Source organism: Arachis ipaensis, chromosome B05 (genome assembly GCF_000816755.2).
Source record: "Arachis ipaensis cultivar K30076 chromosome B05, Araip1.1, whole genome shotgun sequence".
NCBI lineage: Eukaryota > Viridiplantae > Streptophyta > Magnoliopsida > Fabales > Fabaceae > Arachis > Arachis ipaensis.
The window spans coordinates 4,795,575-4,806,916 of NC_029789.2; the positions used below are offsets into that span (position 1 = coordinate 4,795,575).

At 29.0% G+C, this 11,342-nt stretch overlaps 1 long non-coding RNA gene across 1 annotated transcript in view; it reads left to right on the top strand.

The window, feature by feature from the left end:
• The window catches only part of LOC110271709, a 20,964-nt gene continuing 11,852 nt past the window's right edge, over positions 2,231 to 11,342 (top strand). Inside the window, exon 1 of the long non-coding RNA XR_002362304.1 lies at positions 2,231 to 2,244. This is a non-coding gene — a long non-coding RNA (uncharacterized LOC110271709). The remainder of the gene's footprint in view (positions 2,245 to 11,342) is intronic.

Here is an 11,342-nt window from a genome sequence, read left to right on the forward strand (position 1 = left end):
GACGACCATAAATGAATGAATCGGCAGCGATATTCTCCGGTGACGTAAATAGAATCGCAGCTTCATCTATGCGTCGCGGTTGGCAGAGCAGGATCCGACACAGCAGAAACATTTTTTTAATAGTGCATAGTGGCTCAGGATGTCAGAAATACTTGCTATGGTAGAATAGTGACCCAATAAAAAAAGTAGTGAGAGAAGAAAGAGAAGAGAGAGTTTCAGGACACCGAATTTGGTAGTTTCAGAATGTTTGGACCATTAAATGGTCTCATAACAAAATATTTTTTAAAAGTTTTTTAATAACTGTTAAATAATTTTTATTTAATTTTAATTACAAATTAATCCTTTATATATTATTTAATTATAAAATCTATTTTTTTTATTTTTTATTTTATTATTTTATCATTCATCTATCATGTTTATTAATAATCAAGAACAAAAAAATAACAAATTAGATCTTTCATTAATCGTAATAAATGTTTTGGCAATCCTAATCAATTAAAATTTTATCTTTGATCTGTTACATCCGAAAACGCTGGTCAAATCGTATTTTTTTGGAAATCAATAGATTGGACATACAACACCATCAGTTGAATTTCTGGGTTTTCCAAAATTCAATCAATTAGAATTTCTACACAAATGATTGAATTTTGCAAGGTATGTGAGCTTTTTCTAGTTCAATCGATTGTTCTTGTTACCTAATCGATTGAAGTCATCAAAGTAATATGAGTTTTCACAATTCAATGGATTGGTTGTATTATCTAATCGATTTAAGTCTTCAAAACAATATGGATTTTCACAATTCAATCGATTGAATTGTGCACTGCTTTATATATTACGCTATTCTAAATTTTCCTAGTCGTGTTATGAGATATTCTCCACATCCAAGCAATTTTGGCATCCAAGTTCATCCAAGCAATTTTAGGTCTCACGCTCGTTTAAGCACGGAGCGTCTTCTTCTTCTTTGCCTTCTTCTTTGCATTCCTCCTCCTCCTAATTCTCCTCCTTCTTTTTCACGTCCCTTTTTCTTCACGTGTTTTTTTCTTATCGTCATTCTTTTGTTGTTGTTGCTGCTATATTTTTTTGTCTTTTCCTCCTTCTCTCCCTGATGAAGAAGCAGTAGAAGGTGAGGAGGAAGAGTTTTGAATTTTGCAGAATAGAAATAAACCGAACATGTTATTATGGTGAAATAATTGTATAGTACTAAATGAATGAAAACATTATCCATTATATAAATTTAAATTCGAACAGCTTTCTGTATAATGAATCGAAACACGTACTCATGGTGAAACAATTGTATAGTACTGAATGAACGAAATATAATCCATTATATAAAATCAAATTCAAACAGCTTTCTGCATAATGAACCGAAATACGTACTCATGGTGAAACAATTGTATAGTACTGAATGAACGAAACATAATCCATTATATAAAATCAAATTCAAACAGCTTTCTGCATAATAAACCAAACACGTACTCATGGTGAAACAATTGTATAGTACTGAATGAACGAAACATAATCCATTATATAAAATCAAATTCAAACAGTTTCTGTATAATGAATCGAACACGTACTCGTGGTGAAACAATTGTATAGTACTGAATGAACGAAACATAATCCATTATATAAAATCAAATTCAAACAGCTTTCTGCATAATGAACCGAACACGTATTCGTGGTGAAACAATTGTATAGTACTGAATGAACGAAACATAATCCATTATATAAAATCAAATTTGAAACACCTCTGTCTACAATTTAGAGATTATCAATTCAATTCAATTCAATTCAGATTCAGAACAGCTATGTCCATTCAATTCAATTCAATTTAGCAATTGCATTCCATTCAATTCGATTGAAAAAAAATAATCCATTAGCAAAATATTGGTGTTGTTTGTGATGACGATAACAAAAGAGGAGAAGAAGAAGAGGAAGAGAAGGAGGAGGAGGAGCAGAAGCAGAAGAAGAATCTGCGTGCGCGAAGAAAAAGAAGAAGGAGGAGGAGGAGGTATACGTGAATTTGAAAGAAGAAGAAACGCAGAGAAGAAGAAGATGAAGCACGGGGGAGGAGAAGAAGATAAAGCGCGTGTAATGACGCTCTTTTAATGAGAGTAGTTTTTGTTAGCGTTGGACCTACTTGGATAAAACTTGGATGAAAAAATTCTTGGATATGTAGCATAGCTCATAAATTATTATCTTATTATTCATCTATCTTATTTTTTAAATTCTATCCTCAATTTTTAAGTTTTTATTTTGATTTAGATACTACTCTGATCTTATATTTTTCTTTAATATTAAGATTATAAACTGGTGAATAATCACTACAAGAAAAAGTAATATTTGTAACAAAAAAAATTGTTACAAAAATCAAAATTTTGAAACAAAAGGATTTTGTAACAAAAAAAGGGGCCGTTGCAGTATGTCCTGTTACAAAAAGTTTTTGTAACAAAAAATGAAATTGTTACAATTCAAAGTAATATTTTGTAACAAATTTTTCTGATACAAAAAACTAAAAGTCATTACAAAAGTGATAACAAATTTTGATCTTCAAAATATTTTTCGTAACAATTTAAACTTTTGTGTCATAATATTTTGTTACAAAATACTACTTACTTTTGTAATATTTTTTATTCTTAGTTACAAAAATAGAAAATTTATTTTAAAATATTTAATTAAATAATTGATATATCAATTAATTTTCTAAACACGCTAACTTAACATTTATATAATATATAATCATATAGATAATTAGAATATCTTACATGTCATTAAGATTCTTTTACAATAAAATAAGTTCTACAAATTCAACTAAACACAACTTTTTCCTAACATAAAATTGTATCATATCGGATTTATAATTCTTGATTCTTCTAGCATATTTCAGTCAATATAAAGTCTAGCATGTTGGCATCAATTTTGTACCCCTGCAAATATGAGCAATGAAAACCAAAATTAAAAAACCACATATAACACTATCTTCATCAGAGTAAAAATAAAATTAGAACTTACAAGTTAAAATTAACTAATTCTTTAAGAATCTATTCTCAAAGTTTAAAACTAGTCAATCAAGAATGCAAATTATCAAAAATTGACAATTCAATATATAAACTTGGCCTAATTAATCATAATTCAATTCATTAAATTTACATAAGTATCAATTGTCTAAAAATTACTACAAAGCACAATTTCCACCAAAGTCCTCATAACAAATATACTTGACTTTTGGAAATAGTTTGGAAATAGAAAAGTATAACAAGAATGGAAAAATAAAATCGAATAACAACTTGACAGCTAAGCCACACTATCTTGAACTTTCTTGAAAGCTAAGCCACACTAATCCAGAGATCTCTTTTGCCACCTAATTTACTTTTATATGAGTTTTTTTAAAAATCGGCTACTGATTTAGTACACTTCAGAAAAATAGCAAGCAGTAATCAATTTTAAAAAATCATATAAAATCCATCTTTTGTTGGATTCTCCTAAATTTTGGTGTGGTTGAATTAGAATTACCCATCTTTCACCCAGTTCAAGTCCCAGATAATTTTCACTTCTCTAGAAAAAGTTATGCCTCTTGAAATATGATTTTGTTTTAAGGAAAGGATGCTGTCACAACAGTGAACAGCCTTGCTTCTAGAAAGCACAACTTTCTCTACAAAACTCTAATTATCCTGAAATTTGGACATAAAATACTAGACATCCTAATATTTTACCCCTATTTGGTTTCACCTACAAAGAGTTTCAGAGTATTGAGATATATGATTTTGAAGTTGCTGTTCCAGAATTCGGACAACAATATTTCTACAGAAAATGACCATTTTCTAAAAATCATATCTCCCAAACCACACATCAAAAAATTCTGAAATTTTAGAGGAACAATCTAGACATATCAAATTTTTATAAAAAAATAATTTCACCCATTTTGAGTGGTTAGATTACTCCCAGTTTTGTTCACAAAGTACTGTCTGAAACTGCATAATTCTGCAACATGTAACCTTGGGTTTTGAGAGGTCAAAAATTGATTCCTAGCTTTTGATTCACTCTAACCTTGCATTCTAACTTTTTTTATCTATTATGACTTGTTAAAAAGATTAAATTAGCCTCAAGTGCTCAGGATTAATAAATCACCATTTTTGGTCAGTTTTCACATTTAAGCATACTCATATGAAATCAACAAGTTCTGCATTACTCAACACAATCCAACCACAAATCACTCAAATAATTCACATATATTATTATCAATTTACTGCATCATATATAACAAATAGTCTAATATCATCTCAAGTAATCATTAGCATGTATCATCAATTAATTCAATCATAAAACTTAGCTTTTAGCCTTTCAACAAATTCTGCACTCTAACAAACAGAATTTTCAGCATCATCATCATTTAATAAATCAAACACAACATCATTCAATCAATTTAAACAAAAAAAGTTTTCTAAAATTGCAATAATCAAAATTCTATACACGCATCCTCATCACAGAAACTATACACGCATCCTTAATAAGAAATTCTAATCAAAATTCATAAATTTCAATAATCAAAATTTATAATCAGTACAATTTAACAATTCATAGTTTTTTTTTTTGAAAATCTCTTTACAGGAAAAATCACATTTTGCTTTACATGTATCTTCTTCTTGCTATCAATTCAGCTACATAACTTGGATGCAGATGGCTTTAAATATTAGTATTTACACAGCATCTCATCAATTTTAATTCCATATATATAATAAATCAATATATCATTCCATCCATCAGATTAACCATCATCTAAGTCTGGAATAAAATATGACTTAACATTTTTTATATACATGAAAGGGGGTTTGGATGATTGACACTAACAGGAACTCAAGAAGAACAAAATCAATCAATATTATAAAGCCTTAATCAAAACACTAACAGAAACTCAAGAAGAACAAAATCAGAACAATTCACTAACAGGAAGAGAAGAGAAGCAAATTTCAAATTTACCTAATCAGAACTTATAATAACCAAATCCCAAATTTCAGAAGAGAAGCAATCTTAATCAGAAATTCCAAATTTCTAATAATCATAAATTTCAATAATAAAATCCCTAATCAGAAATTTTAATAACCAAATCCCTAATTAGAAATTCAAAACATATAATTTACCTGAACTGAACTTGAGCAGGGGCTAGAGAAGAGAAGAAGACCAGCGGAAGAAGCAATCGTTGTCGCCGTTGTCCTTCAAGCCTTGAGGGTCAAAGAAACTTTGTCGTTGTTTGTAGTTATTTGCCATCTGAAAGAACGCTTCTCCTCCAGACTTCCAGCAGCAGATCCGGCAAGACACAACTCCACCGACGGCACCAGGAAGCACGATGATGACGGCTTAGTGAGACGCGACAGCGGCGGAGCATGATGACAGCGGCGATGGCTTTATGGTGGCGTTGTCCTTCATACACGCTCTCTCTCCTCTTCGTGATTCTTCTCAGGCTACAGAACCGGCTGTATAGAAGGCAGAATGGCGACTGGGCAGTGACGAACGGTAGACTCCAAGGTGGCGACGGCACAGTGGCGCTGCGGACAGCCCCCTTCCTCCCTTCTCTTCTCCTAACGCGACTCTCTCTCCCCTCTTCCCTCTTCCGTTTCTTTCTTTCTTTCATATTTCTGTGTGTGGGTGTGTGGAACAGGTGACCCCTGTGTGGTTGGGTGTATGTGCACGCTGAAGAGGGGTGGGGTTCTAGGGTTAGGTTTTTCTAAGGGTTTATAATTTTAATTAAATTAGGGAATATAGTATTTATTAAAAATATAATTTAATCTCTTTAAATTACTTTAAAACATTAATTAAATTATCAATTTATTAATTAATTCTTAATAAGCATTCTAATTTAAAATATAAGATGATATAATTAATTATAAAAATTAAAGTTTTAAAGTCTAAAATTTTAATTATTTAAATTAAATAGTATAATTTTTTTCTTTTACAACTACTAAGTCTTATAATTAAAATATAGAAAATTATTCAATAATTATAAAATTCAGTAAAATTTTTATTTTAATTACCAAAACTTGATTTAATTATTCTCAATGAAATAATTTTTGAAAATAAAATCGCTAATAAATAAATAAATTTGGAATCAACTCAGAATATGATTTTTCAAAAGTTCTGGATCTTACATAAATAATTTTTTGAAAATAAAACCATGAATAACTATAATAAATTACAATACAAATAATTTATTTTTTTTTCTAACAATCACATATTTTACCAGCTTAATGATGAGTGTTAGGTTAAGGTGGGTTTAGGACTAGTAGAGAGAGAAAAAAAACCAGAGCTCTATATTTTATACTTAAGAAAATTTTTCAAAATTTTATTTAAATGGACGAGGATGGCAAACAACAAAATAAAAAATAAAGGTGAGGGTTAGAATTCGAATTTTATTTTTTATATTTGTTTTTATTTTTAAATTTTAACTATTTTTATTTATGTTTAATATTTAATATTTTTAATTTAAAAATTTAATTTTTAATCAACATTTAAGATTTAATTATTAGTAAAATTATATATTAATTTTATAAAAAAATATAAAATAATATATACCATTTTTAAAAATAAATCATTTAATCTTTAATTCTTTTATAAAAAATAATTCTTTTAATTATCTTAGAGATTTTAATCATTTAATCATTTAATTCTTTTAATTATCTTAGAGATTTTAACATTTTAAAATAATTTTTTTACTTACAAAAATTTTTGTATTTTGTGACAAATAAATAACTTGTTACAAACAATATTGAATTTTGTGACAAATTAATTTTTTGTTACAAAATAATTGGAGTTTTTAACACAACGGATATTTTGTTACAAAATAATTGTAGTTTTGCTAGTGTTGGTATGTGCTACTTTTTCCGCCACCGACGACAAGCGTAGTAACGGCATGCGACTGAGTGAAACATAGTGGCGAAACAAAGAGCGACGATGTAAACCCCGTAAAATTAGCAAATAATTAACCAATAAATTAATTTTAATAAAAGAGATTAGAAATATAATTTAATAGTAAAATAAGATAGAGCTAACTAAAACGAAAATTTTGACACTAATTACAAAGAAGTTGGCCTAAGATTTGGCTGAACAGGCCGAACCGGGCTAACCGGCTCAAAATGGGCCCAAGGCCCAATTCATCCCATTAGCCTATAAGGAACACAGCTCCCCTTCTCCCTTCAACCTCACTCACGCTGGAAACATTCAAGGAAAGGGGGAAGAACAAGTGACAACCCCAACCCTCACCTCCATTTCAAACCACCATATCTCCTCACTCCAAGTTTCGATCGCCGCGCCGTTTGCGGCCACGCATCCACCGCGTCAAGCTCTACGAATCTATCGGAACAATTTTATAGGTAAGTCACTCTATAGACCCAGTTGCTCTACCCCCTTTATATTTTTGAAATTTAATAAAGTGGTGTTGAGATTTTGCTTCCTTGATGTTATAGGACCCGATTAGCTTGAGGAAAATATTTACTCTTGCTTATATGATGCTTGGATAAGGTGAGCATACTAAAACTCCAGCTAATTTCTTTAATTGGTGTATTGGGTATTGAATTTGGGTATATCTTTGTGATATATGTGAGTTTAGGTGTGTATATATATAGGAACTTGAATTGTGAGCTTTGGATCTTGGTGGAGGTTGGGTGATGTTGCCTTGGTAATTATGGACCTCTTGGGGCTGTGTTCGGTGTATTTGCAAGTTGCCTTGAAAAATACGTGGAAATCGGGCAAGGTATGTGATGAGCGGATATTTTATACGCTTTTTGGCATCATTTTCATATAGTTTTTAGTATGTCTTGTTTAGTTTTTATAGGTTTTAGTGTTAAATTCATATTTTTGGATTCTACTTTGAGTTTGTGTGTTTTTATGCAATTTCAGATAATTTCTGGCTGAAATTGAGGAGCTGGAGGCAAAAGTCTGATTCAGAGACAGAGAAAGCACTACAGATGCTGTCTGGATCTGACCTCCTTGCATTTGGAAGAGCTTTTCTGGAGCTACAGAAGTTTAAATGGAGCGTTCTCAATGGCTATGGAAAGCTGACTTCTATAGATTTCTAGCAAGGTATAATAGTCCATAATTTGCTTCAGATTAGAAGGCTCAAAACTGGTGTCCAACGCCATCTTTCTGCCCTCTTCCAGGCCTCCAGTGCCCAAGGAGCAGAAACCAATGTCCAAACGCTTGGAGAGGACCCCCTAGCCAGTGTTCAATACCCTAGAGGCCTCGTAGCATGTGGATCTCATCAAAGCTCAGCCCAAACACTCACCAAGTAGGCCCCAGAAGTGGATTTTAGCACTAAACAGACTGTTTTACCCTTACTAGTCATTAGTTTAGTATTTAAGAGTTATTTTACATAATCATTCAAACAACATCTGGACTTTACACACATTATTTTCATTCACCATTGTATTTTCCTTTCAGTATGAGTTTCTAAACCTCCTACGTTTAGGGGAAGAGCCCTGCTGAGTCCTGTGAATTAATAAAAGTATTATTGTTTCTCTTCAATCCGTGTTTAATTTAATTCTAAGATGTACACTCATTCTTCAACATGGTGAATAGGATGATCAGCGACAATTAACTCTGTTCATCATACTAGGACCGCGTGCCTGAAAATAATTTTTTTACTTACAAAACTTTTTGTATTTTGTGACAAATAAATAACTTGTTACAAACAATATTAAATTTTGTGACAAATTAATTTTTTTTTACAAAATAATTGAAATTTTTGAAACAAATGGACATTTTATTACAAAATATTTTAAACTTTTGCAACAACTTCATCTTTTGTTACAAAAGCCAATATAATTTGTAACAAAAAAAATCAAGTCGTTACAAAATATCAAAACATTTTGTAACAAATTGTATTGTTGTTACAAAACATTAGTATTATGTAACAGTTACTAATTTTTGTTACAAAAGAATAATTTTTTGTAACAAATTTAAATTTGTTACAAAGTTTTTGTTACAAATGTTCAATTTTCTTGTAGTGAATCTATCGCCAATACTCAATCCTACAATTGGAGTCGTTTATCAATCTCCTTGATTATCAATTTTTCATTATTTTTGTTCATCGTTTATCCATCTACTTAATATCCCATTTTTCTTCATTGTTTATCTATCTCTTTAATATCCAATATTTGTCGTTGATTATGCGATAATCATAGTTTCAGCAATCAACAGAGATCCAATTAATTTTTTTATTATAGTGTTTAGAAAACACTATAATGAACTCTCAATGTTTTGATGGTATTTATATAGCTTATATTCAATGGTAAATTGAATTAGATGAATTCGATTTATGGAATTGGTTGAGGTCATATCAAATCGAATCAATTAGCATTTTATCAAATCTTTAAATCGAAGCAACTAGCTACGAATTAGATCACAGGTACTCATCTTTGAGAACAAAAACGTTCAATAAAAAATATTTTGGGACCAACTTAAAATATTACTCAAAATTATAATATTTAAATATTATTAAATATTTAACTACCAAGTCTAGCAACAATTCAAACACTTATATTGGATACCTTTATTTGTTCTTCTTAGAAAAAAAAATTAAAAAACACAACGGATTGATTGGGTAACACAATCAATTGATTGAATTGTAAAAATCCATATTGCTTTGATGACTTTAATCGATTGGTAACAAAAACAATCGATTGAAATAGAAAAAATTCACATGCCTTGCAAAATTCAATCAATTGTGTAGTAATTCCAATCGATTGAATTTTGGAAACACAGAAATTCAATCAATTGTGTTATATATCCAATTGATTGAATTTTTAAGAAACACAATTTCACCGGCGTTTACAGATGTAACAGATTAAGGATAAAATTCTAATTGATTAAGATTGCCAAAATACTTATTACGATTAATGAAAGATCTAATTCGTTATTGTTTTTGTTCTTTTGATTATTAATAAACATGATAAATAAATGATAAAATAATAATTTATAAAATAAAAAATAGATTTTATAATTAAATAATATATAAAAGATTAATTTATAATTAAAATTAAATAAGAACTATTTAGCCGTTATTAAAAAATTTAAAAAACATGTTTTGTTATGAGACCATTTAATGTCCAAACGTTCTAGGACCATCGAATCATTTGCCCATTTAGTAGTAGAATCTTATATTTTAATTCGTCTCTATGGATATCCGTCCCATTCTTATCATCACTATCACAATTAAATAACAATTTTAAATTTACATATTTATACATAAATTAAGATAAAAATTTAAATTCATACGTAAATTAAAATCCAAACATAAAATTCATACCATGTCCAATAATATGAAATTAAAATAAAAACTAGTGTTTGATCTCTATAAATTTAACACCATAATAAAAAAAATTATTAAATAGGAATAAGTCTTCAATCTAATTTTTGATCATTTTCCAACTCTTTATCATCATTAATAGTTTGAAAGTCAAAATTTAAACCTAAAAATAAAAAAAATCTTTTATTTTTAATTTAATTTTTTTATAATTCAATTAATAATTAATTATAGTTAATTGATACTTTAATTTAATTAATTACCTAACATGATGGTTTACAAAATTTTTGGTCTACCACTTCCCATGGGACCGCCATCGTTACAAGAAATATAATCATATATTCAAGTAAGTACTATGTCAAATAAGTCAATACGCAATTCTATCCAATATCATATTTGATGGCTGCTGCAGCTAGCTGGTCTTATCCGGTGTTAAATAAATGTATTCAGTGGCGGATAATTAAGTGTGTGTATATATAGATAGCAAGAAATGGAGGAAGGGAAGCTAAGCTTGAACCTATATCTTTAAAGTAAATAAGTATATTTAAAGTTCATATAGGTAGCATTTGAAAGAAATAGAGACCGAAACAGTGAGATGGGGAGAGATTGAGAGATAAATATTGAAATAAATTTTAATATTGTGTTTGATATAAAATATGAGATAGAAATTGAAATAAGAATGAAGTTTCAATTTAATTTGCACAAAAAATAAAGTTGGAATTAATTAATTGAAATAAGGATATTTAGATATAAAATATTATTAAAATTTCAGTCTCTATCTTAAAAAATTCTAATCTTCTGTGTTTTTATTTTTTTAAAGTACTAAAATACTGAAATTTTGAAAATACAGACTAAAATTTTAGTACTAATTTCTAAACCAACAAATATAATATTAAATACTATTTTTTCAATTTCTGTCCCAATACTTTAAAACAAATGCTACCATATAGTTTAATGATTTTAATGCTACTTGTTTACTTTTAATTTTAAGATATAAGTTTAAGTCTTTTTCTTTTTAGTGTTCTTTATTTTTAAGATATAAGTTAGTTTG